We start from the raw sequence: 27,426 nt of genomic DNA, 5'->3' as shown, positions 1-27,426 counted from the left end.
TATCTTCCTCCACAACAAATCTACAACAGCAGGCTTTGGGTGGGAACTGCAGCTTTTCTTTAGACTTAGAGAGAAACGTGCTTATGCAGTCTTCTGTCAGAAATTCTCCATCCCACGCATTAATAGAGACAACCTGGTGATTAGTCTTCAAAGCTAATACACTAGTAGCTATATCTTAAGTTTTCCCTCAGTCCTTTCTTCAAATACTGTTTCCAGTTGTGACCGTCACTCTTCCCGTGCCTCCCTGGAGAAGGTTTCAGTCAGCAAATTTAGGAGCTCGTCACCATGGTGATGCTAGTGTTACACAGCCTAATTTGAATCTCCAGCCAAAAATGGGGCAGAGAGATAGCAAGATAGAAAGCATTTTGAAATTATGGAATTTAACACTGATGCTCCAACGAACGCCCTCCAACAAACAAAATGGTCCAGAGTGAAACTTTCATCGTCATTCCACTGATCAGGACTTTACATTGGATAGCTCAAAGTTCTTAAACTCTACACGTCGAAAACGAAACTCATCATGACCAATCCCTCAATGGGCTCTTTCTTTTTCTACATTCCCGCTTCATTCCAATTAATGGAGCTACAAACCATTTATACCATGGGCCTAGGAGCTATTACCAATTCCTCCGTCCTCACCACTTCTGTCCAATTACTCACCAGTGAGCTCCACCAGTCAGTCCACAAAGACTGGGGAGCTTGTCCATGGAGACTGAGTTTAAATTTACTGTCATGTTAGAATGGCAAAAATAGACAAGGCAAGAAACAACAATTGTTGGAGAGGATGTGGAGAAAGGGGATCCCTCCTACATTGTTGGTGGGAATGCAAGTTGGTACAGCCACTCTGGAAAACCGTGTGGAGGTCCCTTAAAAAGTTAAAAATTGAGCTACCCTATGATCCAGCCATTGCACTACTGGGTGTTTACCCCAAAGATACAGACGTAGTGAAGAGAAGGGCCATATGCACCCCAATGTTCATAGCAGCATTGTCCACAATAGCTAAATCGTGGAAGGAGCCGAGATGCCCTGCAACAGATGACTGGATTAAGAAGTTGTGGTCCATATATACAATGGAATATTACTCAGCAATCAGAAAGAATGAGTTCTCAACATTTGCTACAACATGGACGGCACTGGAGGAGATAATGCTTAGTGAAATAAGTCAAGCAGAGAAAGACAACTATCATATGATTTCTCTCATCTATGGAACATAAGAACTAGAATGATCAGTAGGGGAAGAAAGGGATAAAGAAAGGGGGGGTAATCAGAAGGGGGAATGAAACATGAGAGACTATGGACTATGAGAAACAAACTGAGGGCTACAGAGGGGAGGGGGGTGGGGGAATGGGATAGACCGGTGATGGGTAGTAAGGAGGGCACATATTGCATGGTGCACTGGGTGTTATACACAACTAATGAATCATCGAGCCTTACATCGAAAACCGGGGATGTACTGTATGGTGACTAACATAATATAATAAAAATCATTATTAATTAAAAAATAAATAAATAAATAAATAAATTTACTGTCATTTCATTTTATCTATTAAACAAGCAAGAAACAGTGCAAAGGTTATACACAAGTAAACTTAAATCCAAATAAGTGGACTCAACTGCCCCAAAGCCTCCTTAATTTCTTCCAGAGTTGTGCCAAGAGAGTGACGGTCAGACAAGGCCACGTGGAATTAAAGAAAAAAAAAAATCCACCAATTGAAGAAGCCCAGATGTGAGGCTTGTGTTTATCTTGGCGTATTTGGCTAGGGTGGGGGCCATGACAATACTGAGGGTTCACCATACTGCGGTGTAAAGGAGTGTGCACTGGTCCCAGTCACATAATCCCAGGGTATCTGTCCTACTGCACCATCGCGTCTCTTGAGTTGTCATCTGCGCAGATGGGTCCATGACCCACCGCCACACCAAGGCTGTCGACTCTACTTTAAAGAGCTCTGGCTTTACTGCCTCCTAACCCCTTCCACCACCATTGCTTCGGTTCAGGCTCTGACCACCTCTTACGGTTCAGGCTCACCTCACTATAACCCGTCATCTGCAGTGCAGCCAGTTAGCTTTCTAAAATGCAGGCACCTAACATCACTCGCGGGTTCAAACACTTTATGATGCCTTGTCGAATAAAGTCCAAACTCCTCACTGCGGTACGAAGACCTTTTGTGCCCTAGCCCCTGATTTTTTTTCTCTGATTACTTCCCTGATTATTTCCCACCATTGTCCCACTCAACATCTCTTTTCCAGCAAATGCCGACATTGCAGGTCTGCGGCTATGGGAGGCTATGTAGCTCCGTGCCTGCCTTTGCCCGTGGTATCCTCCCGCCGTGCCTTTGTTATTCAATATCCATGTATTTACAGCTGACTCTATGCCCAGTTGCTAGGTTCTGAGGATCCAAAGTCAGGTAAGACATGCTTTTCTGCAAAAAATTTGGTATTTGGGAGAAATTCAAACATATAAATCAATAGGCATGATAGAAAGTGATAAATTTTTAGTAAGGTCATATAAAAATTATTATAGGAGCCCAGAGGAACGTTCACTAAAGGGATGATGGGAGGAGGATGGGCACCGAAGACTTCTTGATATTTTTGTTAAATTTTTACGGAATTTTTACATCATACAGTTGCTGGGCCCTATCCTATTTAGATTGTCACCCTCACTTCTAGATTGATCGAAGCCCCATTTTCTAGTATAGGGGGGTTAGTGAATGGTTTCAATCTCTCAAAAGAGGTTTTTGTTTTTGTTTTTCTCAGTTGGGATTTGGCAAAGCCTCAGAATATGGAGGGGAAAAAAACTGCAAGAAATGCCCAAGGGGTATCACAGGAAAACCTTTCATGATGGCAAAATAAAGTCATTAAAGATTCTCAGCTCTCATTACTGATAGGCTGCAGGTAGTGATTTAGCTATCACGTGAAGGACAAGAGTGTGGTGTCTTAGTCTGTCCAGGCTGCTGTAGCAGAATACCACAGACTCGGTGACTTAAACAAAACAAATTCACGTCTCACAGTTCTGGAGGCTGAAGATCTGAAGGCAGGCTGACAGAAAGGTCAGGCTCTAGTGAAGGCCCTCTTTGGGGTTTCAGACTACTGGCTTCTTGCTTTGTCCTCACATGATGGAAGGGGAAAAGGGTCTCTCCGGGGTCTCTTTTATAAGAGCACTAATCTCATTCACTAGGACTTTACCCCCATGACCTCAGCACTTCTCAAAGACCCCAAATCCTAAGACCATCACATTGGGCATTAGGTTCCAATACAAAAGTTTGCAGGGGGACACAAACATACAGACCATAGCATGTGGGGTGGAATAAAAGTATCGTTGTATTAAGTACATAATCCTTCACGTGTCACCTTCAGATCTTGACTCTTCCTGGTTGTGTTCTAGCCTTCTCTGGCAATGTTGCCTTACTCCCAACTACCCACCTGAACAACACCAGCCAAATAAACCTGGGAGTGGAGATCTTTCTTTCAAAGTAGGCACCCAGTGATAAGTGGATGGATGGATGGATGGATGGATGGATGGATGGATGGATGGATGGATGCATGGATGGATGGATGGATGGATGGATGCATGCATGCATGCATGCATGGATGTCTGGTTAGGTAGTATGCATGCATGGACTACTATTTATGGGATAATCTCTGTTCTACTTCCTTCTGCTTTACTAGTCCTTATTATTCTGGGGTAATGGATAATTGACTAAATGCAGAAAGGAAATTAATAGGGGAAATGTATATAAACTATTATTAAAAGCTCTATGTTTTATATTCCTTTCTTCCCTGGTGAGTGTCTATGACTCCTTCAAGACCTAGTTTAATAATCTCTCCTCTATGAAGTCCTCCTGACTCCCTACTGATTTGATCATTCCCTCCTCTATGATAAAACCATATCTGGTATGCACTTATAGTTGTAGTTGCCACACTATTATTTTTCTCAAGTCCCACTAGACTATGGCACCTCAGCACTGCAACTCATGTAACTATAGGTTTTCTCATCCTATAGTCATACTAGCATAGGGTCATTTTGCTAGTCTGACATTGTTAGGGGAGATTTTGTTCCAGACATTAATCTTTGATATCTCAAATAATTAGATCATGTTTATGCTTCCAAATTATTACCACTCTTTTTTTTTTTTTTTTTACTGCTCTGTCTTCTTAATCAGAGTATACCGAACTTAATTTTACCTGTCTTTTGGACCCATGTTTATTATTTAGAACTGTTGATACAGATGCATTTTTGAGGTCTATTAAAGTATGGAATCATGCTTTCTTGCATTTTTTACAAATATTTTAGTTGTTCTCTGTAGTACCAGGCAGTGAAGTCACGGGCACTGCCACCACTGCTGGAGGTGGGGGACAGCTTCCCAGGAGCTGCTCCTGAAACTGCCAGGGTCTTTGGCACCAGCTGCCGGATCCATGCAGTCACTGGGATCTGGGGCATAGCCACTGCTGTCGGAGGCACCACGGTTGCTGGGGTCGTAGGCATTATGACTGCTGCACAGGGCACCAAGATTGTCAGGGTCCTGAGGCCACCACTGCTCCTGGAACCACTGAGGTCATGGGCACCATTGCTGCCAATACTCTGTGGGTTCCAACCCTGCTCCCCCAGTTGCACCACCTCCATGAGGTCCAATCTGCCCACCATCAGATGTACAGACAGGTACCTCTCTCTGGCGTCCTCCTGTGCTATGCAGTGAAACCTTTTTTGGGTCATGGATGTCCTAGTGGTTGTAAATTGAGGGAGAGAGTCAAAGGGAATGACTCATGCTACCATGATGATGATGTCACTTCTAAGGGGACTTTCTGACAAGTAAATAACACGGCATTAAGACTTGTGTTTTTGCTTTTCTAAGACTTGAGAAAGAACTAATAATTACTCTTCAGCCTCAAGTCTCCAAGTCTATTCTGGATGAGTGAAGTCCCTCAGAAAAGTGAGGCCTGCAAATGGAAAGCATGCATTTAAACGTGATTGTCAACAAGTAGGATAAAATAAAAAGTAATAAAGAGATAAACAAAACTAGCCCAAAACTTTACCACTGATAAAACTATTTAGAAAAAAAATTGTTAATTATTAGAACTTGAAGCAATAGATATAATCTGTTTAAAGCCTTGCATCTTTGACCCAAATTTATTCGATTAATTTGCATCTAAAATAGTAACCCTTCAATGGTGGGGGTAGTAGTGGGGTGTGTGTGTGTGTGTGTGTGTGTGTGTGTGTGTGTGTGCTCTCAAGTGGCAAGCACACGTGTAATCAAGCAAACCTTCTGCCGCTTTGTTGAGATAGGAATCAGTGAAAAGGAACAGATGTGGGAAATGCTGGGGGCAAGTAGCAAGCGTGTATGCCTACAAATTTAGCAGAATCCTTGCTGAAGAAAACAGTATAATTTTTCTTCAGTTCATTAAACATTATTAGAAATTATCTTTTTACATCAGAGGAGACATTTGTTTCATGATCTGTTGAACAACTTCTACGAGAGATTTAAGCTTATGAAGTTTTCTTAATTCCTATTAAATTAATTCAAAATTTAAGCTATAAAATCCTCAGATGTTTGTCCGTAGCTGTTTCCCAACACAAAACAAAATGCCGGTTTATTGTCCAGCAAACATATTCTAATTTTCACCAAAGCATAGTACACACAAAAATCATGACACGGCATAACAAAAATCATTGGCTATTTACAGAGTGCTTTGAGCATTAACTGATACGTTTTTGTGCCTGATATTGGATATATTGAATTTTCTTAATAGGAACTGATCAATGTGGAAATTTTCTCTGGAACTAAAAATTAAATCCTGTTTTACAAACTACAGACATGGCTTTTTCTCATTAGTACAATTAAGAATAAATCTATATGGTAGTTTAACTGTGATTCATAATTTAAGAGAATAGCAGATTGTTCGGGACTTAATATTTCATCACTATAATTTTATAGTTGCCATTTGTAACAAAGTAGAATTTCTATAAAAACTAAATGCACATTTGTCAACACTTATATTAACAAATAAGCTAGCTGCCTAAATTTTACTGTAACACCTGAAGAAATTAAAAATCAGCAGGTATTTCCACAACCACCAAAAAATAAAGTTACTCTGCAAATAATTGTCACTAAGAGGGAGAGGGATTGCTTATGTTGTTGTGATTTTTGTGTATAATTTCAGTAAATGTTATTGAACAATTTATGATGTTATTTGCCTGCCATTATGATTCCTATCTTTACTGGGGTTTTTTCATTATTCTTTAATGGCATACTGACATTGCATAACAGAATCTGCAATCATTTTGCCTTATTTCGAAATTCCATACGACGTTTCTTTGTTTGTTTGTTTTATCTAAAACCTGTAAAGTAGTTTTCAAACTACAGTCCATGGACTATAAGGATTAGCATGACCTGAAAGCTTCTTAGGGACATAGAATCAAAGGCCCACTGGATCAGAATCTACTCTTTAATAAGACCCCTGGGTGACTTCTGTGCACATTGTAAAGAAGCACTAGCCTAGAGCATAGAATTCCATGTGCATATTATCGGACTTTGTAACATGAACATTCAATACTGAGCCTGGGAACGGTTGCAAATGAATTTCTAAATTGAGAGAAAAGAATTATATCAAAATTGTGCTAACTTAAAAAGCTATGTTGATGTTGGCAAACTTACAGCCCTTCGGTGTTTTTTTTACAATAAATAACCATAAGTGAACAAGAAAATGTTAAGGCTAGTGGGGCCTCAAACTTCTTATTTCAAGTGTCTTTTAGAGTATTTGGCAGAATCTTCATTCAATGAACAATGCCAGGCACTGTGACTATAAGAAAGTAAAAATGTCATAGACACAGTCACTGCCCTCAGATAGGTTATGTTCTGGTGGAAGATATGGATCAATAAGCAGGTATTTATAATAAAAAAATTTAAAATCACACCCAGTTTGAGCGTGCACAGCAAGATACATTATTCTGAAATATTAATCATTTCTCCAACATTCCCATCCACACTGTGTCAGGGAGAATTCAGATTACTATATCAAGATTACAAAGAGAAAGAAACAATAGAAAGAAGGTCGCTGTTACTGTTGTTTGTTATCTCCCAGCTAAACTCTGGAGAATAAAAAATGAAGGTTAGTAAGGGGAGCGGACCATATAAATCACACCACCTCAATAGACTGCAAAGACTACAGAGAAGGGTAATTGGAGGCCCTTACCTTTCAGCCTCCACGCGGGGAAGAGTGAGAAGGTGGATGTGACATGTAATAGGAGAGACAGACATAAGAGGTCTGGATAGGGAGAAAACAAGGAAAGGAGAGTGGTCAGTGTAAGACTCTTGGAACACCATTCACACTCAACACCTGGCAGCTGACGGAAGCCAAAACCTACAGAACAGCTGAGGAGTAGCTGGTTGGGTGAGGCCCCATCATCAACAGCTACCAGTAAGTGACTCTGAGTTTGGCTGAGCAGCGTGCTGCCGTTTTCCATTTTAATGGTCCAACAGCACCGTACTACCACAAACAAACCAACAAACAACAACAAAATAAATAAAAGAGGATGGATCACTTAACACCCAAGCAGTGGACCATGAAAGTGGTCACGGAAAAGCCCCTTGACCTGGTTCTAGGTGGGACTGAACAATGTATGTGTTTACTATGTATCAGGTATGGGCACCATACTGCATTTTATACTCCCTCCAGCTCTATAATGTAGGTGTTATTATTATTATTGGCCTTGTTGAAAAATGAAGAAACTGATGCTCAGAAAAATTCTTTAGCTTGCTAAAGAATACACAGAACTCAAATACAGCAAATGGTAGGCCCAGGATCTGTTTGATTTCATACTAGTGCTTTTAAGTTCCGTGGTGTAGAAGTAAATCATAAGAGACGGGTGCACATCGTTATTAGGAAATTATTATGCAGAAGGCTTATCTAATTTTGACTTGGGAAGAGAGAAGACACATGCTAGAAGAGGTGAAACCTGTGCTCAGTCTTCAAGAAAAGGAGGCTACTGAGGCAGAGACAGGATGTTCCAACAAATGGAACTGGAGCTTGAAGCATGAAAACCAGCTCCAAGGTGGGACATAACCTGAACTGAAATCAAGAGTTGGACACTTAACATACTGAGCCACCCAGGTGCCCCAAAATATAATGAATTTTTAAAATAAATAAAGATACTGCATATATGAAAAAAGAACAAGTCACTACACAAAAGATAAAATGAAAGAATAAGACAGAACTTTGGAAATAACTCCTTTCTTTGTTGTCTCTCTGTCTAGAGCTCTTATCTCTGTCTCTCTGGTCACATATCACACCCACCTTCTCACTCTTTCCCACGTGGAGGCTGAAAGACTGTTAGAGGCCCTTAACCTCATAAATGGCCATAACCATATGAAAATATGCTTACCCTCTTGCTTCACATTAAGAGAAATATAAATACAAGCTAAAAGGGAAGTTGAGTACTCTTTTACCCTATCAGATGGTAAAAGTCAGAAAGTCATGCCTTGCTGGTGGCCAATTTGATCTGTCAATATTTAAAATTCATATATCCCTTGATATATGAATGTGTGAATGACACATATTTAAGAATCTCCATTTCGTCATGATTTTCCCTTTGCCATATGTTCAATCCCTTGCTTTCTGGATCCCTCTGTTTATTCTTTTTTTTAATTTTCTCATCTTGTAGCAAGCCTCCAGGATACTCCTTGGATAAAAGGAAGAATTTTTTTTTTATTCCTTACATGTTTTAAATGCCTTTATTCTACTCTTGCAATTCTATTGATTTGGCTGGGTATAGAATTCTAAGTCGTGAATAATTGTCCTTTGTCTTTTAGTTTCCAGGGTTAAAATTAAAAAGTCTAAAACCTTGTAGATCTGTTTTCCTCTTCTAAAAATTTTCAGAATCTCTTCTCTTTTTTTTCTTATCTTCTGGAGAAATTTCACAATGATGTGCTGCTGTTTTTGTTTCATTTTTGCCTACTTCATATGTCAATAGTAGATGAGCCATTTCAATGTGAAAGCTTTGGTTCTGGAGAATGCTTTTGTGTTATTTCCTTAAGAGTTTCTCCCCTCTGTCATCTCTATACCTATTCTCTGGACATTCAGTTGCATGTGAAACAACCAGGAATGCTTGAAGTTCTATTCTTTCTCTCCTCATTTTCTTATTACTAAAAATATAACACAGTTCTAACCATGTTGCTTATTTAATTCGCACAAGAATACTATAAAGAATATTTACTACGAGCGCTTGGGTGGCTTAGTCAATTAAGTGACCAGCTCTTGATTTGGGCTCAGGTCATGATCCTAGGATGTGGTATGGAACCCCGCATTGGGCTCCATGCTCAGTGCAGAGTCTGCTGGAGATTCTTTCTCTCCCTCTGCCTCTACTCCCACTAGCTCTCTAAATAAATAAATAAATAAATAAATAAATAAATAAATAAATAAATACATAAATAAATAACAAAGAAGATGCGACTCTTGATTTCACTCAGATCATGATCTCAGAGTCCTGGGATAAAGTCCCACATCAGGCTCCATGCTCAGTGTGGAGTATGCCTGGGATTCTCTCTTCCCTTCTCCCTCTGCCCTAACCCCCACGCATGCTCTCTCTCTATCTCTCTCTGAAATAAATAAATAAAATCTTTAAAAAATTCATTATAGATTTTGGAGTGTCTGGTTCCTTTATATAGCTTTTGTGAATTTCATGTTCTCATTTTTTTTTTCTTTCTTTACACTAAATTTTTCTTCAACTGCTTAGTGATAATGAATGAAGCACTAAAGACAAAGTGGCAGCTCTGTGTATAATGACAAGATTTGTTGACTGGTGGGCCTCACTCTGGGGTGGTAGTTCCCAGCTTTGGCTGCTGGGTGCTTCAGAACATACTGGTATTTCAGCCTCTCCCCAGATATTTTGATACGATTCATTTGAGATGAGACACAGACATTGGAATACTTAAAATATCCCCCAGGAGATTCTAACATGCAGGCAAGGTTGAAAATGACTAATCTCAGAGGGACTGTTAATATCATTTGAGGCTAGATATTTTATTTGGGGGAGAAGATTTACAATCTCCTTGGATTGGGAGTTGAGGTAAGACAGAGGAAAAGAATATCAATAAGATGTTCACATGCAAGGTATGAAGTTGGGGAAAGCAGTGAGATGAGCTTTTGTTAGGTGAGTAAACTTACAAAATCTTATGCTTTTAATAGCGAGTCCCACCTCCACCCTTGAGTTTCCAGTGTCCCAAGAGCAGAAACCCTATAATTTCACCTTTCCAGAAAGTAAAACTCCAGTCTTCTGCCAATGGGAAAAATGGAGTCACTTGACTGTAGGAAGTTGGGAAGAAAATCTGGGAAGTTTGAAAACATACCATAGGGGCGCCTGGGTGGTTCAGTCAGTTGAGCAGCCAACTCTTGGTTTTGGCTCAGGTCATGATCCCAGGGTCCCGGGATTGAGTCCTTCGAGGGACTCTGCCCTCAGCAGGGAGTCTGCTTGAGGATTCTCTCTCCTCCTCTTTCTCTGTCCCTCCCCCCACTCGCTCACTCTCACGCCCTCTCTCACTTTCCCTCTCTTTCTCAAATAAATAGATTTTTAAAAAATACCACGAATCCCAGTTTCAGCTCAGGGTATCTGATCATTCACATTTTAGAATCTTTCTGGAATCTTGTACCTCAGCAGGGGAAATTTGCTCATTTCTAGGTTGCCCCACCCCCTACAACACAAAGACAACCTTCTCTTATTTGTTGGATCTGTTACCGTGTATCATCTGCATTTCAGTTCCTAGAAGGTTGACTTCTTTTGTCAGCTAATCTGTTTTTGCCATTCTTTGTCTTAGTGTATTTGTGCCTTTTTTCCTCTTTATTATAATTTTTGAAAGGTTTTCGATGAAATTTAAATGCTTAACCATAAATCTCCCTCTTACTGGTTCTAAATCCAACACGGGATGATTGATGAAGAAGGTGAACCTCAAAGCCAAGAGATAACATCAAAATATGGAAGAAGAGAGCAAGTAGTCTCGAGAAACTTTGTTGATATTTCATCTGTATTTAAGCCACAAGAAAAGATTTTAAGGAGCTGTAATTCCAAAAAGATCAGCACATGTGGCTCCTCTCTCATGCCCTGAGCTTGTAGTTCTTCCAGTTTGACAGTTAGTATACTATTTTATGAATAGTTTATTGAAAATATTTCTTTATATGTTTGCCCCCAACTTCTTAGTAGAGTGTGGATTTCTCAGTTTTGTGTGAAGTGCCTAATATAGCCCATGATACCTAATGGATGGCCAATTAATTTTTTCAGAGAAAAGAAGAAAAGAAGCAGGAGAAGGAAGGAGAGAGTGAGGAGGGAAAGGTGATACCTGTTCTCAGTAACTTATTTGAGATCTAGAGACACCTGACCCAATGAGACTCACATTTGACTGGACCCACTGTTACTGCAGGTTTGCTATGTGCTAATCAATACGTATTACACTTCACAAATATTCTCTTAAATTGCCTGATAACCCTAACAGATAGGAGATATCATCCCCAAGTTCAAGTTGAGAAAACTGAGGTTCTGAAAGGACAAATAAGTTGTCCAAACTCACAATATTAAAATTGGCTTGGAATATACTGGTTTTTCTGATTCCCCCCACCACCAAGCCTATGCTGAGAACCCAATGCTTCGCCAACTCACGAGTCATGAATGAAACTCAGTTCAATATAGTTGTCTATCCTTCATAAGCAGAGTCGTCTGGCACATAAAAAATGTCACACAGCATGGAAATCGGCTTGTGGAAAAGGAGGATTAACATCATTTGCAGGTTCATTTGTTCATTAGTTCTTTTTTAATGACCCTCACATACCGATCAGATCTACTTAAGTATAATAGCCCTGTAGAAACAGACTATATCTAACCCAAAATCCTTCTACTCCAATTTGAACCCATTTCTTCATCTTTTATCCTCAAGAGAAAAGGGAAATATCTGATAATCTTTCTTTTAATAAGGCTGCTGCACTTCTGAAAAATTGTAATTTATAGTGTCTCTTACACAGTAACAAAAAAAAAAAGTCTCACTGTACTCAGCTTTGACCAGCCTCTTATTATTTATGTATTCATTCTTTATTGGATTTATATAGTATCTTTCCCCTGAAGAGCCCAAGGTTCTCTTCGAGAACTTTGAAGCAGCAAATATTATTTCAACATAATGAGCCTGACTCTGTCTCCTACAGAAAGAAAGCCGAATATCATAAATTTAGCCAGAAAAGGGTCACTAATCTGCAACAAGCCAGGTCCAATTTATAAACGCAAAGCACCCAAAGAGGGGGCATCGCCGCTGGGAATAGGAGCAGAGCCAGAGGGAGAGTTCTCCCTGAAAGGCATCCATGTGAAAGAGGATCATCAGTTTTTCTTGCCCGGGAAGCTCATCTCTTGCAGTGTCTGTGGAGAAGAGTGTGAATGGGGAGGTCCCATGGGCGGGAGGAAATAGCAACGGATGTGGGAAGGGCAGCTCCTCCCAGAAAGACAGTTAGCAGAGAGGAGGGCACCAGGGGAAAGGGGGTTACAGCAGATCCTGACCTGGAAGTTTTCCCTGCCGTTGTCTGTGATTTAAATACCCTCACCAATGGCCATGGGGATAGACCACCTTAGAGTGATAGTTTAAAATGTATTTCTTTTCACAAGCTTTATTTAAACAGACTGTGATGGTAAAGAAATTAAATAGATTATACGGTTAAGTTAAGATGGTAAGTTAAGAAAAACTCCCACCTGTGAAGAATTTCATTGTTAGTGTGTACGTGGTCTAGCCAGGAGTTTCGGCAACCCTGACACAAAAGCACAGATTTGTCTCCTTCTTTTTTTTTTTTTTTTTTTTTTTTTACTCTGTTGTCCAGAGCATTGGAGTTTATTTTCTGGGATTCATATGCTCTGAATAGACAGACTACCTTGTCAGACCCAAGATCTTGAGCCCATTGGTCCAGGTCCTGTGTTGCACCTGGGGTGTTTATTCTGAAGCAGACAGCTGAAGGGGCAGAACACCCAGTCAAACTGCCCGTATCAACTGACACGATACAAAAAAAAGATATCAAGGTGATAGAACTCCCTACTAAGAAAATCTTTTTCTGTAGTCTCAGGGAGAGTACTATCAAAGTTGCAGGGAATATTTTGTAAAGCTACTTGGAGAGAGACAATGGGGTGAGGCCCCCAAGAAAATGCTTGAGTAACAAAAGACAGTCGTGAAATATCCTTCTGCGAAGAGTGAGCCTTGTCTTGGAAGGAAAAAGCTTTTGCTTAAATAATTACCGATGCTCAGAACTACAAAAAAAGAGGAAATTTCCCTCCCTATCTTGTCCCAACAGCCCCGAATGGGGGTTAAGAAATTAAGCTCTAGACTCATACCAGACCTGATTTTGCTACCAGGCCTTCCTCCTTAGTTGTTGGATGACTTTACAAAGTTACTCAAACTCTTTGAGCCTCAATCTTAGCAATAGGAAATGAGACTGGTAATAGTATCTATTTTATGAAATGTTTGTCTCTTGAGTCAATGAAATAATGCACAGACAGTGGTTGATATAATGCGTGATTACCTAGTCTATGGGCACTCTATGAACATTAGCCTTTATCAGCATCATCATTATTATATTATTATAGATTCAAATTTTATCTGCCAACCAATAAAGATAAGAAATAACCACACTTGACCTCTTACATATCATTCCCTATGCATAAACTTTCTTCAATTTTTAAATTATTTTTCTTCTCAATACAAATACTTTATTTTTCATAAGAATTCCTGTTTATTTCAGTTATTATTTGACTCCCCCACTGGAAAATAAGCACCCAGTGGACAGGTCTGTATTGCTCACCCTATCTCAGCAGCCAGAAACATTGCAAGTACTAATACAAGTCCAATGAATAGGAGGGATAGGCTTGGCACATAGTGCATATTATGTAAATCTTTATTTTGATAGATATGAGTATAAACAAATGTGTGGGTCCAAACAGTGGTTGGAAACAGCCCCATTTTTTGTGTCAGTGGCTGTTCTTCTGTATGGGCCTGTTCTTATACAGCAGGGAACACAGTGAGTGGCAGCTGCTTTATTACTGATGGAGAACGGGTTAATGAATTATGACTGCTTAGCATAACAGAGAGGTGAGTAAATTTGAAGAGGGCCAGGTTGATCAGCAGAGTGATTTAAATGTTAGAAAATAGGATTTAGGATGAGAGGCTGAGGGAATTGGGGTTATTTAGCCTGGAGAAGAATATGGGAGAATGTTATACAGCCGGCGGAGGCCAGCTGTTCTCCATTTTTAAAGACTAATCCATGTAATGAAATGCAGGAGGTGATGTGTTAAAATAAATTCACCAAGGGACTGAGGATTCTTTAAACATACATTTATGTTACGACTTTGGGGAACTCTCAAATTTAAATTATACTAGAGAATTATAGTTGAAAAAAAATCACAATGGAAATAGCTACAATTGGTCAAAACACAAAACATACAAACCAGACACCTTAATTGTATGTGTAGCCCTCGCTTAATAAATTTGTTGTACACTTATTATTTCCAAGATAATTATAAGTTCAGTAAAATTTTGATTCAGATAGGACTGATCACAGGATTTTTCCCAGGAAATAAACTAATCTAGAACTTTATGGGTAAAAGAATATGCAAGATAATTAATAGCATAAAATTTTATATAATCTTGATTCAGTAATAAAAGTACTAGGATTTGATGATCTGGAATAATCATCTAACTTTCATCTCACTTTATGTAATTTACTTTACAAAACATGTCAATTGTATCACATTATGAATGCATTAAAACAAATTACAATTTCAAAATGTATCATTTTATGAATCTCTTAGTAAGGAATTATTTTGCAACTTAAAAAGTAATCTTCATATGAACGATTCTGACACTATATATTTAATGACTATTTTGGAGTTAACAGACCTGTACTAGAAATATATGTTCTAATTTTACTCAAAGGATGAATGTTTGCCTTAGTCACTTTTTTCATGGGACTTTCTTTCCGCACTGCTGGTTTAGAGTTTGCCTATAGAAAGTAATCAGATTTTGTCAGATATTTTTTGAAAATAATTACTTCCACATGGTGGGTATGTACTGAATATAAGCACTAGATGTGTTTCCTTGTCTCACAGCGGTCCTTAAAGTCAGCAGTACTGCAGTGATTTTCTAGATGAAGAAAATCTAGTGGGTGGCATTGCTGGCATTCCATTGGAAGATGTAGGACTCTAGAACATATGCGTACCACTTCCAAATGTGTTTATGAAAAATAATTGCACAAACGAGTAACAGTTATCTAGGGAATTTTAAATAATACATTTTATAAATCTGGAATTCAAATCGTAGGCAACAGACTCCCAGAGCTGTTTGTTATAGCATAGTGGTTAAGACTGTGAGCTTTAGGGGTACCTGGGAGGGCTCAGTCGGTTAAGCGGCTACCTTTGGCTCAGGTCATGATCCCAGAGTTCTGGGATCGAGCCCCACATTGGGTTCCCTGCTCAGCAGGGGAGTCTGCTTCTCCTTTTCCTTCTCCCTCTGCCCCTGCTAGTGTTCTCTCTCTTGCTCTCTCTCAAATAAATAAGTAAACTCTTAAAAAAAAAAAAAAAAAAGACTATGAGCTTTGAAATTAGACAGCTTGGGTTCAAAAGTTGACTCCAAATGTTTGCCATCTCTTCATGAGTTTCATTCACTCTTCCCCTCTGTGAGATGGATTCGATAAGAATTATACCTCCTTCTTGAAAAAGAAAAAGATTTTATTTATTTATTTGAGAGAGAGAAAGCACACACTGTGGGGGGTGGGGAGAAAGGGCAGAGGGAGAGGGAGAAGCAGACTCCCTGCTGAGCAGGGAACCCCACACAGGGCTAATCCCAGAACCCCGAGATCATGACCTGGACTGAAGGCAAACACAACCCACTGAGCCACCCAAGCACCCCAACTTATACCTACTCGTTAAAGCTGTTTTGAGGATGAAGTGAAATCCTGAATGTAAAACACTTATCACAATGCCAGGTATACAGTAGATACTCAACAAATGTTATGGCGATGCTGAACTACATGTCTTATGCAGACATAGAAAACCTGATGTTCATTTTTACATAACAAAAGAATGAAATTCCGATTTTCAAACCAGTTTATATGCCTTTAACATTATTTCACTATTTTTTTTATTTTTTTATTTTATTTATTTATTTATTTATTTTTTTTTTGCCCCTCTCATACTTCTCTTCCAGCTCCGTTGTTGGACTGGAAGATAGTAAAATGGTTACAGGATCCTGCATCTTTCACAAGTGTTTTAATTTGGTACATTAGCTCTCTTGTGGATGGTGCCTGTTTAATAATACATTTTCAAAAAAAGCGTATCTTTTAAATTAAGTTGTTTACATTTCCAATGCAATATGGTAAAATTCAAGTACATTGTCATTATTCCACAGCCTTAGGTTTCGTGCCATCAGATAGTTTGAAAGATGTTTTCCTCTTCCTAGCTGCCTAAGTGATCTTAACAGATACATGAGCACCATCTGTCGGCCAAAAGGAGTCAGTCATGAATTTAACTTTTTTTCCCCTAACAGCTGTCTCTCAACTAGTCTTATAAGTCGTCTTTCTAAAATCGACCCAAATGCAGATAAAATTGAAACAGTCACATTGTCCATTTTTTTAGTGATTTTAACCTGGAAGGTATAAACTGAGGATGTTCTTTAACTTCTCCCACAAAAGTCAAAAAATACAAGATACAGTTTAGCAAAGATGTAGTTTAACAATGAATTTTGTGGATCCAGAATCCTCCTAACCTTTCTTCTCCTACTACACACCTCTCCAAAAACGTCTAATAGCTGGGTTGCGTGTGCCCAGATCTCACTGCGAGAACTACCTCACACCCCTCTGGTGTTCCCAGAGGATGCCCCACTAAGCAGGGAGGCGGCTCAGGCCAGATTTCTTCAGTCCTGAGGCTGGGTGGACTCCAGCCCTCTGCCTTTCTCCACAGCACGTGCCACTCCCAAGCTTTATATCACATTTTATTAATGTGACACTATTTTTCTACTGGGACTCTGTGAAGGTCTTTGCTTTTACTATTCCCCTGACAATTTAATATTTTTTAAATCAATATATTAAAAAATCTGAATTTATATTTATTCAACTTCTAAGAAGAGTCTAAGTTGCATAAATTTAGTACGGTCACTGGTCCATGTCTTTGGAGACGTAATAAAATGAGAAAAACTCTTGTTGTACTTTAACTTACATATATGTTTGCCTTTAATGAAAATACTGACGACCATTTGATCGCTGGAAATGATTAAGAACTTTATTATTTTTAAATGCTAAAAAATTGTGGCTACTATGTGTGGATCATCATTTCCAGTGGTCCAAAGTTTTCCCAAGTCTTAGAATTTATGCATTAATTATTAATGAGACGAGGAGGCATGCCATATGCTCAGTGTAACTCTCTCTCTCTCTCTGCCTCTGTCTCTCTCTTTTGTTCTTGTCTTATCATAATATGAAGAAGTAAAATTTTGGAAAATTTATTGATGAAAAAAGATATAGCTCAATCTATTGCTCCTAAGACTTTGTGTTTAATATAATGGCAGTAGTAAAACAGTACCAATCCAAAGAAGTAAGAAATCCATACTACTTCAGAAGGGTACATTCATTAGAAAAAAATACCTTGATTAAAAGACATCTTATGTGATCATCTTAACAGCTTGTCTTAGGTCAAATTCTCTGGTTTCATTCTAAAATGGAGATACGTGTGCAGCAAGTTTATCAGAGAGCACTCTTGGTACCAAAACGCTTCTGGGCAAACCAGAGAAGGAAGCTTAGATGGAGGGAAAGATTGCCCTATGATGCAGTTCAACCGAAGGCTAAGCTTATCCCTTGGGGAGTTCCAGAGCAAAGACGGCTCCTCAGAGGTGTCCCAAATTTAGGCAAGGGACCTGGGTCTTCGTGCAGCTTCACTGAGTATTCTCAGAGGTGGACTGCCCCCAGGGAAAGGATATGACCTTATGCAAGGCAGCTCATTTTGACCAAATGCAATTCCCAGGCTCTATCAGCAATCGGTAGTACCAACAGCTGGTGGATGAATGCCCTGACCCTGAAGGAGCAATCTGGGTGACACACGTCAGTGTCTACTGCCTCGCTATAGTTAAACAAGGGAAAAGGACCCATTGCTTATATTTTCAGTTTTTAGCCTTCCTCACTCATTTGCTATGTTCAGCCCACCTTTTAAATTCAAATACCATTTAATGTAGACTTAAAGTGAAGTCTAAGATAAAAATGTTAGACTTAGAGTCTCTGAGCTCAGAGTGACTTACCAATTACCGCTCCCTGAGCAGAACAATTGCTACATTTCTAAGTGAAAGAATCAACTCTTATGGAGCTATTTTCAATGCCAGTCTTTTGGTATCACGGTTCCCAAACCATGTGCCAAGGGACTCTGGGGCACTACAGCATACTCGCTGGAGAAGCACCGAATATTTTTAAATTTCGAAGGAAACACAAGATGTCAGATGGCGTATGAAATACTACCTCAAAATAGTTCACAATTTTTACGTTAGATCCAACTCTGTTCCTTTTGATGATATCATTTTTGTAGAGCTGTAGCTTCTGGGTAAAAAACTCCCGGCATGCAAACATCGATGTGCATCAGAAACGAAGGTGGCAAGATCCAACCCAATTGTTAAGGCTCGAGAAGTTGTGCAATACCCAAAAATGCACACATCCCTCTGATAAGTAATCATGGTTAAGCAAGAAATATAAAATACATTTTTCTTTCAATGTAAGTGGATTACTGTTTAAGATGGTTACGGAGTTGTTGGGACATAAATACCTGTGGGTGCTGTGGAAAAAAATCACTGAGGCACTAAAGGTGTCATGAACCAAGAGGATTTGGGAACCTCTCTTTTAGCATTTGACCACAGTTGAGAGAAGAATGTTCCAGGCAGAAGTTGCTTGTGCATTGGCCCTGCAGGAAGGGAGTATCTGGCATATTTAGATCCATGTGTCTGTCTAGGACAAGAAAACACTGGTGTGCATGTGAGAAATTGGCACAACAGGACGTGGCAGAGGCAGAGCAGGCTGGCTCTGAAGCACATTCTAGACTTAACTATTAACCTCATAGTATTCCTGGAAGGCAATAGCAAGGGTTTTAATACAGAGGAGGCACATAGAGTTGCATTCTAAAAAGATAATTCTAGCTTTACTGTCAATAACAGTGTAGTATTTTATAAGTATTTGAGACAATTTAATGGCCCAGGACAGACGAAATGAAGACCTAAACCAACACAAATTTAGTTAGAGTAGAAAGGTCAGATTGTAGATGTGTAATTAAATGAGACTGACTATCAATCGGATGTGAGAGAAATTCAAGAGTGACTGCCTGACTTTTGTCTTGTACGACCTGAAGATTCTGTCTCTGCACCGAGATAAGGAATGCAGCAGAGAAGCATACGTTCTCGTGAAAATGCTGTCTTGTTTGGCACATGGATCATTTAAGTAGAGCTGGCCAATAAAGCTACATACTGGGTCCAGAGGTCCATATAAGACCAAACAAGTGACATTTTATGCCATTAAAGTGAAAGATGTTACTTTCCACTTTAGAAGTACAGGGAGAGGAGAAGGGAAGGGAGCAGAAGGGAAGGGAAGGGAAAAGGGCCATATCCCTGGGATTGAGTTCAGCTAAAAACAAAACAAAACAAAACAAAAAATCCAGAATAATGGAAGCAATATAATAGTGGGTGACTCCACGGCATCATTAGGGACTCAAGCACCTAAGTTTTCTGCTCTACTTCTTGAAGATCAATTCAAGTTTCAAGATGGTTTTTGGAGCACTAATAATTTCATCAGGCAGAAGGAAGAAGAGAGCAAACTCACTCTCTTTTAAAGACAAAGCTATAGCCCACATCCCATTTCCTTCACATATCATTGACTAGAAGTAAGTCAGATGGGAGGTGGCCCATTAACCCAGGTTTGCCTGTGATTTTCCCAGTCTTATTATGACCATCTCCTAACCTCAAAAACCCTTCAGTCCCAGGCAAACTGGGATGATGGGTCACTCTAGTCACATGATCACATCATGCAACCAGAGAGACCAGAATAACTAGTTTTAAGCTGTTGAACGATGAACTCAATTAAAAACAAGTTTTTCCACTGAGGAAGGAAAAATGGACATGTAACTAGTATACAGAAATTTAATAGGCACTGGTAAACTATTAGCAATGTCTTCTGTATGGCCAGTCATCAAGACTTCGGGCACATCAATACTTAAAGAGATGAATGGAGAAAGAGAAGGTCAATGAGGAGATTGAAAAGGGATTGTTTAAGATGGAGAAAAACCATAAGAAGTGAGAGAAATTATAAGAAAAGAACAAATTTCAAGAAGAAGGTTTCACCATACAATCAAAGGCTGCAGATAAAGTCTGAAAAGTACCCCCCGTTGATTTGTAGCTAAAAAGTAATACAGCCATGGGTTGGGGTTCAGGTGCTCTGAATACCTAAGAAGAGAAAAGTTATCAAAAACTGGGACAGACGATGAAGGGAAGGGCAAATGAAAAAAAAAAAAAACCTCACTTACATCACAACTTTAACAATATCAACATTAGATCTCAGGCTGATGCTGAGAACAGATGTGTTTAATTTTTTCCAGCTTTTTAAGGTATAGTTGACATATAACATTGTGTAAGTTCAAGGTATACAATGTAATGATTTGATATATGTATATGTTGTAAAATGCTTACCACAATAAGGTTGGCTAACCCATCTACCACCTCACATAGTTGCAAGTTTTTCATGTGATGGAAATTTTAAGATCTACTCTCTTAGCAACTTTCAAATATACAATACAATGTTGTTAACTACAGTCACCCTTAGATCCCAGAATTTATTCATGTTATAACTGGAAGTTTGTACCCTCTGACCACCTTCACCCAATGAGATCACCTCACCCCTGTTTGAATGCTATTATAAAAATAAAAATAATTTTTTAAAAAAGAGACGACAGGGACACCTGGCTGGCTAGTCAGTTGAGTGTCTGATTCTTGATTTTGGGTCAGGTCATGATTCCAGGGCTGTGAGATCAAGCCCCACATTGGGCTCCAAGCTCAGTGTGGGGTCTATTTGAGATTCTTTCTCTCTCTCTGCCCCATCCCCTGCCTAAATAAATAAAATCTTAATAAAAGAAAGAAAGAAAGAAAGAAAGAAAGAAAGAAAGAAGAAAGAGAAAGAAAAGAAAAAAGATAACAAATACTGGTGAGGATATGGAGAAAAAAGAACCAGGAGCACTGGTGGTGAGAATATAAATTGGTATGGACACTATGGAAAACACTGTGGAAATTAAAATAACTAGAAAAAATAAAAATACAACTACCATAGGACCCAACAATTCACTTCTGGGTATATAGGTGAAGGAAATAAAATCAGAATCCTGAAAGATATCTGCCCACCCATGTTCATTGTGGTACTGCTCACAACAGCCAAGACATGGAGACAGCCCAGGTGTGCTTCATGGTTATCTAACAGCAGTGCTTTAACACTCTGTGAGGACATACATTTTCTTTGCCTTGGATTCCTTATTTCCTCTGACAGAGAGCTTCCCATAATTTAGGTGCTCTGACCTGGCTGTGTCTTTCTTCCTGGCAACATCCCAAAGTACTTTATCTGTGCCTGCAGTAGACCGTGCCCACTTCAACATTCGTTCAGTGAAAAAGAAAGGTTCAGGGGATTAATTCTCAAGCTTCCCTGTCTCTATGATCACAAGATTCTTGACATGGTGTAAAGAAGCAGAGGTTATGGTTTTTGATGGCTAATGAAACATAACTTCATTAAAAAAATTGGATTCTAACCCTCTATTCCAGCTTGCTCATCAATATCTTCACCACATGACACTTAGTTAGGATTTCAAGTTCATTGGTCACCCCTCTGCTTTCTCCTTATGTACCAGTTTCGCCACTGCCTTCACTTCTTTTCCTGTCCAGCTTAAATTTCATGGCCAATCACATCAACCACACCCTGTTTCAGCATCCTTATTCCCCCTATTCTTGTCCTGGCAAATCTCAACCATGATCCATCCAGCTGCCCGGTTTGTCCATGTCAGCAGAACAGGACCTGAGTGTCACTAAAGAAACTCATACCCTACTCCTTGTAGACTCTCTCACCCATTCTTCTCAGAGAGCTACTCTGTTCTCAAAATCAAACCACTTTCTTCAGTCACCTGCATTTTTAAACTCAGCAGATGACCTTACCTTCCACCTCACAGATCGAAGAGAAGCCTCCAAGTAGGAAATTCTTCAACCTCACCACAGCTGCAAAATCCTCCTGTTCTAATGGAAGAGGTGGCTCTATCTTTCCATGTATGCATTGGACTTTATAATCTCTGGCCTTCTTTCTTGAAATATTGTCAATTGCCTGCCCCCATACTCCATGCTATTTTTTGTCTTTTTTAATTCCTGCCCATGCATAATCAAGCAAAAATCTTTCAGAATTTAAAAAAAAAAATCCTTTCTTGACTCCTTGGTTCCTACTCTCTCTTTGCAAATATCTCAAATAAGCTGTTCATGTTAACTACCTCCATTTATACCTGTCCCAATCATTTTGCAATTTACTCTAATCTGCATTGTCCCCTATCACTCAATTGAAATCACTTTCAGTGAAGTCACCAATGACCATGATATTCCTGTATCTAATGAATATGTTTTATACCCTTTTTGCAGGGACTGTGAGTCAGGATATGGTAGGACTTAAAAGAGTATCCACATTGATACTATGGCTTTGCCACTTGCTAGCTGTGTGACATAGGGTAAATTCATCAGTATCTATTTTTATTTGTTAAATGGAGACAATAAGGGAAAGTATGTAAGAGTTATTTTGACAAGTAAATGAGATAAATGATGGCACAAAATAGAGGAATAAATATTAGTTTCACTGGTAATTATTTTTGTCTCTCCCTTTTATAGGAGACAGCTTTCCAGGAATTTCTCATATTTTTGCACATCTTGAGAACAGACACACTGATAGCTTTTCGTTGTGGAACATCTTTTCAAATATTTCTATAGACCATACCTTCTGAGAAGATAGAGACTTCCCTCAGAGAATAAGCATATTATTTACTGCCCAGTATAATGGAGATAATGTCTCCCTCCCAGGCAATGTTGGGTGATTTGCTGACAGTCCATGTTAAAAGATTGGGGTTTCCTAAGCATCAAGATCCATGTCCACCATGCACACTCATTGTGTCCATGTCCACCATGCACACACACTGGGTCCATTCTTCACTGCCCCCATGGAACTTGGAGGACAAGAGAACAGATGCAAACAGGACGTTCATGTTGTCTGCTCAGCCACAGACAATACGGTCCTTTGGCTGACTCAAGAGTCTCATGTCTTCTATCAGTATCGTGAAATTGTGGCAGACTGACTTGTTAGCTTGAAAAATAAAGTAAATAAACCCTTTTCAGTTCTTAGACCCTCTGATATATTGGTCTTTGGAAACTTGAGAACATCTTCATGAAATTCTCTGTCTTTGGCCTCCATTATGCTACATCCTTGGCTTCTCCTCTTTACCTCTTCTTACTCTTTTTTGCTTCTTAGTCCTAAAGTAGTCATGTGTACATTGTGGGTGTTCCTCAGGGTTCTGTCTCTCGTTTTTTAGCTTGATCTTTTCACACTTATCCAAAACATTCTTCTCTCTCTCCATGATTTCAGTTAACATTTCTATGATGATGACTCTAAATCTATATCCATAGTCCAGATCTTTCTCCCAACCAACCAAACAGAAACAACTTTAAGACGTCAAAAAGCCAAACAGAAACATCAGCAATTTCTTAGTACTGGATATGGAATTCAAATCCATTAATGAAGAAGGGCCATTATGGACATCCCAGGCATCAGTTAAGACCCATAATGAGCTAAACCTTAAAAATAAGGCACACTTGAAAGGGATTTGACTTCAGTAAAGATGATCTGTCTGTCTTCTATTTCCCTGACAGTAAACAATCAAATACTCTCAAAGGATTTGTTTCCTGAAGATTCTAAATTAAAGGGAGTGTTTCCTGAAGATCCTAAAATTGTCAACATACCATATCCATCATTTAATAAAAAATTACCAAACATACCAAGAAGTAAGATCATGATCGCAAATTAAAAAAACAAACAGACCATATACACAGACCCACAGGTAGTCCAGATATTGAAGTTGGTAGATAGGACTTTAAAATAATTATATAAGATGTTCAAACAAATAGACTTTAAAACAAGCTTTGTAATATGTTCTGGAAAAATAATCAAATATAAATCACTCACCTAAAAAAATGCTCAATATATGAAGCAGCAGAAAAGATTCAGGCTAGTCAACTGGAGGAAAGTTTGATGGAAACAGATCAAAGCACAAAGAAATAAGAGGACAGAAAATATAGGAAAGGATTTAAGAAGCATATGAAACAGGGTGCATAAGTCTAACATACATGTAACAGGAGTTCCAGAAGAAGAAAGAATTAGATAGAAGCAGTATTAAAAGATATTTTGCTTAGGATGGAGTTAAGATGGTGGAGGAGTAGGGACCCCTTTTTCAGCCGGTCCCCTGAGTCGAGCTGGATAGGTACCAGACCAGCCTGAATATCCACAGAATCAGCCTGAGATGCAGGAAGATACATCTGGATCTCTACAAATGAATATCTCCAGTGCTGAGTATTGAGGTACAAAGCGGGGAGCCGTGAAACCGGGCACAGATATCGGAAGATAAACGGAATGGGGAGGGAGCCGCTGCATTCGGGCGCCAGGAAGCAGTAGCCACCTGCACGGGGGAGCGGGTGGACTCGCGGACGGCACCCGTGAGAGAGCAGACTGCGACCGTGAGCCAGGGAACGCATGCCACCAGACTGAAACGGAGCTCCGGTGTGCTCACTGGAAACAGAATGAGACAGGGAGCTCCAGGTGCGTGGGGGCAGCTGGCAGCTGGCGGTGTTAGAAACACAAAGGACAGAGATGTGCCGGCCTTGGAAGTGAGGGCTGGGACGCCGGGTGTGGGGCGCACATCCCGGGACGCTGCAGGGTTGAGCAGCACAAACAGAAACAGAGTTAAAGTGGCCAGAACATCAGTGGAGAACGGTCCACAATCCCTCTGTTCTGACACAGAGGCTGAGATTCGGCCACTGCTGCTCTGACTCTCAGAAGAGGCACAGCAAACCGCCAGGGAAAGCTGCCAGAGAACAAAAGCCTGGAAAGACCGGCTCACAGTGTGCCCACCCCCATCCCCCTCACAGGGGACACAGAGACTCTACCCAAACAGGGTTGCCTGAGTATCAGCGTGGCAGGCCCCTCCCCTGGAAGGCAGGCTGAAAAATCAAGAAGCTCACATCCTTAAAGTCTCTATAAAACAAGGGCGCACGGCCTGGGTCCCGGTCAATAATTTGGGATTTGGACAACCCCGCAACTTGTCCTCATCAGAATGACGAGAAGAAGTCCCCCCCAGCAAAGAAAAGACAATGAGTCTGTGGCCTGTGCCACAGAACTAATGGATATGGATATAACCAAATTATCAGAAATGGAATTCAGAGTAACAATGGTCAAGATGATGTGTAGACTTGAAAAAAGTATTAACAAAAATGTTAATGAGAATATAGATATAGACCAATTTCCCACGAATATGGACGCCGAGGCGGCCTGGTATAACTATCTTGTAATATTTAGTGATTATAATATCACACTGAGTAGATCCATCGACAGGACGAACATCTATTAAATCATTTGCGCATACTTCAAGATCAGAACCATATGATTTCACCATCTGATAGAAAAATATCGATTAAGACAGCATCCTTTCCTGATTAAACCCTTCAGAGTGTAGTGAACAGAGGGTACACTCAATCTCATAAAGCTATCTATGAAAAAGCCTACAGCAAATAATATTCTCAAATGGGGAAAGCTGGAAGCCTTTCCTAAGATCAAGAACACCGACAAGGATGCCCACTCTCACTACTTTTATTCAATATAGTACTAGAAGTCCTTGCAACAGCAATCAGACAACAAAAAAGGGGACCAAAGGTATCCAAATCGCAAAGAAGTAAAATGTCTCTTTTCTAAAGAGATGACATGATACTCTATATGGAAAACCCAAAAGAAGCCACTCCCAAACTATTAGAAGTTATAGAGCAATTCAGTAACGTGGCAGGATACAAAATCAATGCTCAGAAAATCAGTTGCATTTCTATACACGAATAACGACCGAAGAAAGAGAAATTAGGGAATCATCCCATTTTTACAATAGCACCAAAAACCATAATGCATACTTGGAATTAATCATAACCAGAGACGTAAAGGACCTATATTCTAGAAACTATAAATCACTCTTGAAAGACGCTTTGAGGAAGACATAAAAGATGGAAAGATATCTCATGCTCATGGATCGAAGAATTAACATAGTTAAAAATGTCCATGCTACCCAGAGCAATCTTACACTTTCAATGCTATCCCCATCAAAATACCAATGACATTTTTCAAAGTGAACTGGAACAAATAGTCCTTACATTTGTATGGAACCAGAAAGGCCCCAAATCCCAAGGAACTGTTGAAAAGGAAAAACAAAGCTGGGGCATCACAATGCCGGATTTCGAGCTGTACTACAAAGCTGTGATCACAAAAAGACAGCATGGTACTGGCACAAAAACAGACACATAGACCAATGGAATGAGAATAGAGAGCCCAGAAATGGACCCTCGGCTCTTTTGGGCAACTAATATTTATAGGAAAACATCCAGTGGGAAAAGACAGTCTTCTCCAATAAATGGTGCTGGGAAACTTGACAGCTAAGCAGCATGCAAAGAATGAAACTTCCTGACCACACTATCTCACACCATACACAAAAGATAAACTACAAATGGATGAAAGACCCTATGTAAGACAGGAATCCATCAAAATCCTAGGAGTACATAGCAGCAACCTCTACGACATTGGCCAAAGCAACCTTTTCATGACACACTCCAAAGGCAAGAGAAACAAAAAGATAAAAATGAACTTGTGGGACTTCATCAAGATAAAAGAACTTCTGCACAGCCAAGGAAACAGTCAAAAACCAAGAGGCAGCTCTTGACGGAATGGAGAAGATATTTGCAAATGACACTACAGATAAAAGACTGGTATCCAAGATCTACAAAGAACTTCTCAAACTCAATACACGAGAAACAAATAAACAAATCAAAAATGGGCAGAAGATATGAACAGAACTTTTCCAATGAAGACATACAAATGGCTAATAGACACATGAAAAATGTTCAAAATCATTAGCCATCAGGAAATTCAAATCAAAACCACACTATGATACCACCTCGCCAGTTAGAATGGCAAAAATTGATACAAGGCAAGAAACAACAATTGCTGGAGAGGATGTGGAGAAAGGGATCCCTCCTACAGTTGTGGTGGGAATGCAAGTCTGGTACAGCCACTCTGGAAAAACAGTGTGGAGGTCCC

Source organism: Ursus maritimus, unplaced genomic scaffold (genome assembly GCF_017311325.1).
Source record: "Ursus maritimus isolate PB19 unplaced genomic scaffold, ASM1731132v1 scaffold_2, whole genome shotgun sequence".
Lineage (NCBI taxonomy): Eukaryota > Metazoa > Chordata > Mammalia > Carnivora > Ursidae > Ursus > Ursus maritimus.
Note: the sequence above shows the minus strand (reverse complement) of the source record.